We start from the raw sequence: 6,890 nt of genomic DNA, 5'->3' as shown, positions 1-6,890 counted from the left end.
TTATGAGACATTTCAGCCTCATTCTTCATTCAAAGAGGGAGAGAGACATACTGGGAAGGGAGAAGAGAAGAAGAACCCTTACCACTATTCATCTTCTTCTTTTGATTATATCTTGTGATTCGGAGCTCCGATTGGCATGCTGTTTGCGGCTACGCGTTCATCTCTTCGAGCTCTTCAGTTTTATTTAAAAGTGGTGAGTAACTCCAAACCCTTGCTCCAATTTTCTGCTCTACGAAAAATTCGAAATTGGCTTTTGGGTATTGAAATTTTCATGATTTTAATGGTTTAGATGTAATATAGCTTGGGTGATTAGTGGATTTTATTCCAAGTTTTAGTGGATAAGGTAAGACAACTCTAAACCCTTGTAGTTTGTTAAAATTGTGAACCCTAGTGTTTGATTATGTTAAATTGCATGAACTAGATTGAATTCATGTTGTTTGGAGCTTGAATTTGGTGATTGGAATGCTTGGATTTGAGCTTTGGTGGCTAAGACTTGCTGAATTTTGGTTTGGTGGCTTGTTTGGAAGCTTGGAAGAAATCGGCCAATATATGATTTCGATTTGCTATGGGGTAATATGTAATGTTGTGTGAAACTTAGGCTAGTAGCCTTAAGATAAGTGTAAATTGTGTGCATGGTTGATTGTTGTTGAGGATTGTGAATGTGTCATGGTTAAGTATGGATATGAATTATATGAATGAACTATGTTATGATGCTATGAAATGATGATGATTATGGATCTTTGATGATGATTAACGATATTTGTGCGTGTGGTATTTTGGCATTTAATATGGAAAAATGTTGTTGGATTCGAGAATTGTAGATTGAATAGATTAATAGATTGATAAATTGAATTATTTAGGTGTTGTGATTATTGAGGACATTTTGATATGTGTAGAAGTGTTAGTATTGAGATTGGTATGGTATATATTGAAATTGGTTTGGGAGTTTTGAAAACTAGAGGCTTTTCAGTAAATTTTGGTAAAAATCTATTTTTAACCAACTTCAACAGGGCATAACTTGATTTTCAGACCTTCAAATTTTTTGAAACTTATCTTAAATAAAAGTTGGGTCCGTGTAGTTTATGACGTTCGAAGAACGGACGGAAAACACTTTTTAATGAAAAAGTTATGCGCATTTGAAATTTCGTGTAAAAACTGAGTTTTCTGCACTTATCAGCATTTTGGAAAATTCGCATTCATGCGTATGTGGGGGATGTTATGCGTACGCGAGACCATGGTGTTGCCCAATACTCTCGCGTACGCGGAGGGCATGCGTACGCAAAAATGGCAATTTTTGAAATCTCATGTACGCGGCAGGTGACACGCGACGCGGGCTAACTACCCTATTCAACATGTTCGCGTACACGGAGGTGGCTCGGATACACGACAATGCAAATTTCAACATTCATGTGTACGCGGAACGCATGCGTATGCATGACCATCCTGTTTTGCAAAAATTGAATTTTTGAGTTTTTAACCATTCCTTTAGCTTTCAAAACTTTCGCAACACTTATTTAGGATCTCCCAAGCTAGTGTTTAGGTTTTGGGACGAGTGATAGTGTACTAAGTAAATTTAAAAGGACACTTTTTTTTTATTTTTAGAGACTGTGACTAAGGTTTGTAACGTGCTGCGGATGGAATATCTAGAGCGAATTGGCAAAGTGTTGTATTAATGATGAATTGAGAAAATAAATGTGAATAAGAAATTATTAAGGGTTGAGGTTGAGGAATTTAGTGAATATGAACAGTGATCACTGGAATTAAATAATATATATTGATATATTATGATTGGTAAGTCGCTATGCGCCTGGTAAGGATGGAGGTTGGATCCCACTTTTCGAGGTTGCGGCATCGGTATAGGGGCTGTGGCAGTCTCCTGCCTATGTTCAAATGTAAGTTCTGAGGGAATCTCCCGCTCGCATTCCTTTCATGCCACAAGAGTGAATTCAGGCACTATATCCCAAAAAATTGGGCCGGACACTATATTCCAGGGGCATATAAGAGTGGGTTGGGCACTATATCCTATGGACACATAAGAGTGGGCCGGATAGTATATCCCAGGGGCACATAAAAGTGGGTCAGACACTATATTCCAGTAGCGTGGCAGAAAAGCGACATCCCATGTGGATGTGTCGAGTTGGCAGTTGAACCAACAAGTGATACCACGGCCAATAGGACAGGCATTCATCATATGAATTTTGTATGTGTTTGTTTGCTTTGATTAATTTCATTACGTATAAATAAATAACATGCCTAATCACTAATTGAATTACTTGCTGTATATGAACTCTTCTTGTGTTTTACTTGTCTGCATTAATTGTGCTTCCTTCTGAGATTGAGGAGGTTCAGTAGGTGGTGGCGATGGGATCGCATGAAAAATAAGTTGGTGAAGGCTGTGGGACATCGGTAAATGTTAGGGTAGAAATCCCTTAAGTTAGATAACCCATTTGTGTATGAATAAGATATATTATAAGTTTGAAATGTTATGTTTTGGGAAGTTCTGGGATTGCCTTTGAATTTTTGGAATCTTATGTCTTATCTTTTGGACACTGTTACTATACTGAGAACCCTGGTTCTTATACCATATATTGTTGTTTTTCAAATGCAGGTCGCAATATACTTCGGTGAGTTTTGCAGATGTGGTGACAGAGTAGAAGATGGCTCTATGTTTTGCTTTTGTTTTACTTCTTGTAGTTATCTCTTTCTTTTGTATATAGCCTTAGAGGCTTTTATTTTGTAAATTTTGAGAGATAGGATGTTTAGCTATTTTAACTTAAAAATTTTGTTGTATCTTTTGTTAAAAACTAGTCGGCCTAAACTCCATGGATTGCGACTAGTTCCCTTTTGGATAATATATATTGATGAGTTTGGAAAACTCTTATTTTTGATGATGAACAAACATTATTAAAATATTTAAATACAAAATTATTAATTTGATCTTAATTCATATTTGCTTAATTAATAATTTTGTTGTGCAGATTTTATGATGGGCCGAGAATTAATGAAATGCAGCAAGCCCAAAATTAAAATTTGCAACCAGCTGTGATTAATGTTTCTTGCATTTTGGCTGAATGGTTACAATAGAAGTTGGGCAAAAATAAAGTTTGTTACTTCAAAGCCCAAAGAATGCTTTCCTACTTGATCATTGCTTGATCCCAATTCTATCAGGAAAGCAAATGTTAACCAATTGGGCCAGAATAAATTCCAATGTTACAAAGCCCAATATTATTTTAGTGAATGTTTCCAAGCTTGGTCCGAAACCAAGTTTAAAGAAAAGCAAGTGTTACTACTTGCTTCCAACGGACTCCATCTCTCCTTTTTGGATGGATTTCAAAATTAATCTAATGCTTTGGAAACATAAGAAAGAGAGAGAAGATTGATTTGATGGCTATTATGATTATACACGCATCTCAGCAAAGGGGAGTAGGAAACATGAGTGCACTTTTATTCTTTCTCTTTGCTACATTAAATATTTGATCATAAACCATTGAATATCTTATTCTCTCTCATCTCTTTCTTGCTTCTTCTTTGGTCTTTGTCCAGTAAACCATGGACGCCGCGCTCACTAACCAACAGAAAGAAGAAGCTGCATGCATCAAGACCATCAAGTTGATGATGGCAAGAAAACATACTAAAATAAAAATGAGCTGTGGCTAAGATACTTACCAAATATGGTCAGATTTGGTGAGGTTATCTTGAGCTTTGCATGCTCAAAAAGGAAGAAGAAGATCTCGGCCAGCAAGGGAGATTCTTGAAGCATGGCTTGTCTTTGATTCTGCTCAACCACCACAGGGAGTAGCTAGAGTGGCGAAGTGATGGTTGAAGGCAGAGATTGAAGCAGATGAAGTCATCATCATCATGAAGCATCAAGGGCCAGAATTCCATCTTGGAGAGCAAGCCAAGGATGGAGAGCTCGGATTGATGTAGGGTGATGATCAAGAAAGGTTTAGAGGTAATTGCATGTTGGTTATTACATGGTTATCTCTTATCTCTCTTAGTGGCCGAACTGGATTTGTTGAAGGAGGAAGAAGTTGGTTCGGTTTTGGCTTCAAGTGTGGAGGCTTTCCTCTTCTTTAAAAAGGGGGAACAACCACTGTTTGAGGCAAGGAGAAAATTTGAGAGTGCAAGGCACAGAGTTCTCAGAGCTACCTGAGCTAACAGTTTTCTCTTCTCCTTCAATGTATTCTGTCTTGTAATTTTCTGTTTAATTTTGTCATGTCTTGAGTCTCATGGTAAAAGGCAAACAGTGAGGTTTGTAATGAAAAAGCCATAGAGCGGAAAAAGGCAGAGAGTGCAAAATTAAAAGAAAAAGCCATAGATGTCTTAGAGTTCCTTTGTTCATCTATGTTGTGTTTCATGATTCTGTGGGAATCCCCTTGTAAGTTGGGTTAGCACTTTACAAGTTGTAATCAGATTGATTATAGTGAAATTCCATCATGTTTGTGATGGAGACTGAATGTAGGCTGCACTGCACTTAGCAGCTGAACCAGGATATATCTGGGTGTAATCTTCAACTCTTCTCTCCTACATTTCTATTTCTACTGCACAGGAGCAAAAACTAATATTATCTCGTGCCAAGTGACGAGACAAACAGAAACGTCTCGTAGCTAGGGACGAGACAAAACAAAGTTGCTCGTGTCCAGTGACGAGCAAAAACAGAAAAGTCTCCTTTGAGTTCAGCAAGTGTTAGCAACATAAAAAGGGGGCTAAGATTCAACCCCCCCTTCTCTTAGCCACTGAAACCATCAATTGGTATCAGAGCTTGGTCTCAAAGTGATCAAGCTTTGCAGCTTGGAGTAAAGATCCTCATGGCAGAAAACAGTGGCGCAAATGCGGTGTCTTATAATCTAACTGAAGGACAATCAAGCAACAGACCCCCTCTTTTCAATGGGAAAAATTATACCTATTGGAAGGAGAGGATGAAGATATTCGTACAAGCAGTGGATTACAGACTTTGGAAAATTATTCTCGAAGGGCCTCAATTTCCAACTACCACAAGTGCAGAAGGAGTTGTTTCTCTCAAACCAGAAGCAAGATGGACCGAGGAAGATAGGAAGAAGATGGAGTTAAATGCCAAGGCAATAAATCTGATCAATTGTGCTATCAGCTTCGAGGAGTACCGACGGGTATCAAGATGCACAACGGCAAAGGAAATCTGGGACAAATTGCAAATCACCCATGAAGGAACCACCATTGTCAAGAAGACTCGGACAGATATGCTAAATAGAGAATATGAAATGTTTGCAATGAAGGAAGGAGAGTCCATTGATGAACTGTTCGAACGGTTCAATGCTATCATTGTTGGCTTAGATGCTTTGGGAATTACTCATTCTGATTCTGTGCTAGTGAGAAGAGTGTTGAGATGTCTCACAAAAGAGTGGGAAACTAAAGCCTTAATTATTTCTGAGAGCAGTAGTCTAGACTCCATGACTCTTGATGATTTGAGAGGAAATCTTCTTGCTTTTGAAAATACCTATTTAAAAAAGGATACAAAAAAGAAAGGAATTGCATTTTCTTCTGTGACTAAACCTCTGGATGATGAATCCAGTGATAACTCTTCTGAAAATGAGTTTGTTTTATTTGCAAAAAAATTCAGGAAAATGGCTAAGCTCAGAGGCAAAGGCAGCAGCACAAGGAGAATAAAGAAAGACCTTAGCAAGGTAACTTGCTATAATTGCAAGGAAATGGGGCATTTCAAATCTGATTGTCCCAAGCTGAAAAAGGAGGAAAAGCCAAAAAGAGGAAAGAAGAAAGGACTGATGGCCACATGGGAAGACTTGGAGAATGACTCTGATGATGATGATGAAGAAACCGAGACCAAGTCACAAACATGTCTCATGGCAGACCACATAGATCAGGTAGTCTTTCATAACCCTAACACTGAAGATCTCCATCTTATGATAGACCACCTTTCTGAAAAAATAAGATGTTTTCTGCTGGAAAATCAAGAACTTGAATAGCAAATTACCATTCTTAAGGCCGAAAACAGTTTTCTAAAAGAAAAAGTGAGAGAGGCCGAAACTGTTTGTGATCTTGTTGAAGAAAATAAGCAGTTAAGAGCCCAAGTTAGGAGCTGTGAAAGTAACCATTGTGTTCTTGCATATGTGGACTGTTTTAAACAAAATGAAGAGTTGCTTAAAAAGGTTAAAAGACTTGAGGAAGACTTGGCCAAATTTACACAAAGTTCTGAAAGTTTAAATCACATCTTGGCTAGTCAAAAACCTCTTTATGATAAGGCTGGGTTGGGGTTTCATAAATCTGAAAATTCACATTTTGAAAATATTGCTTCATCTTCTAATGACACAAGATTTCAAGATCCCACCTACTTTAACAAAAAGGCAACTCCAAGATTTTGTAGACTATGCAATCAGAATGGACACTTTCCCATTCAATGCTTTTTCGGTGAAAGAATGGTTGGTGACAAGGTTTATAAAATTGTTTTTGATTACAATGGCTTAGGACATAGAAGATGGTTTAACGTAAAAGGATCCAAAAAGATTTGGATACCTAAGGTTACTTAAGCATTGTTTTGTAGGTGTGCCTAGCATCCAAAAGGAAGGAAAATGTGTGGTATATGGACAGCGGATGCTCTAGGCATATGACCGGAAAGGCAACCTTCTTCATAAAGCTTGATGACTATGATGGAGGACTTGTCACTTTCGGTGATGATGCAAAAGGAAAAATTGTGGCTGTTGGAAAAGTTGGTAAAAACTTTTCTTCTTGTATAAATGATGTTCTCCTTGTACATGGCTTGAAACATAATTTGCTTAGTGTTAGTCAACTTTGTGATTTGGGTTTTGAAGTTATCTTTAAAAAATCTGTTTGTTTAGTTGTGTGTGAAAAAACTGAGAATGTTCTTCTTGAAGCTAAAAGATGCAACAATGTGTATG

The 6,890-nt window shown here is 37.6% G+C and overlaps 1 pseudogene; it reads left to right on the top strand.

The window, feature by feature from the left end:
- Positions 1-4,808: 4,808 nt before the first annotated feature.
- LOC148575844 (uncharacterized) lies at positions 4,809-6,521 on the top strand (annotated as a pseudogene).
- Positions 6,522-6,890: the final 369 nt, after the last annotated feature.

This window comes from Arachis ipaensis, chromosome B1, assembly GCF_059453495.1.
Source record: "Arachis ipaensis isolate K30076 ecotype BB chromosome B1, ASM5945349v1, whole genome shotgun sequence".
In the NCBI taxonomy this organism is placed as follows: Eukaryota; Viridiplantae; Streptophyta; class Magnoliopsida; order Fabales; family Fabaceae; genus Arachis; species Arachis ipaensis.
This window is presented reverse-complemented; position numbering and strand designations above follow the sequence as displayed.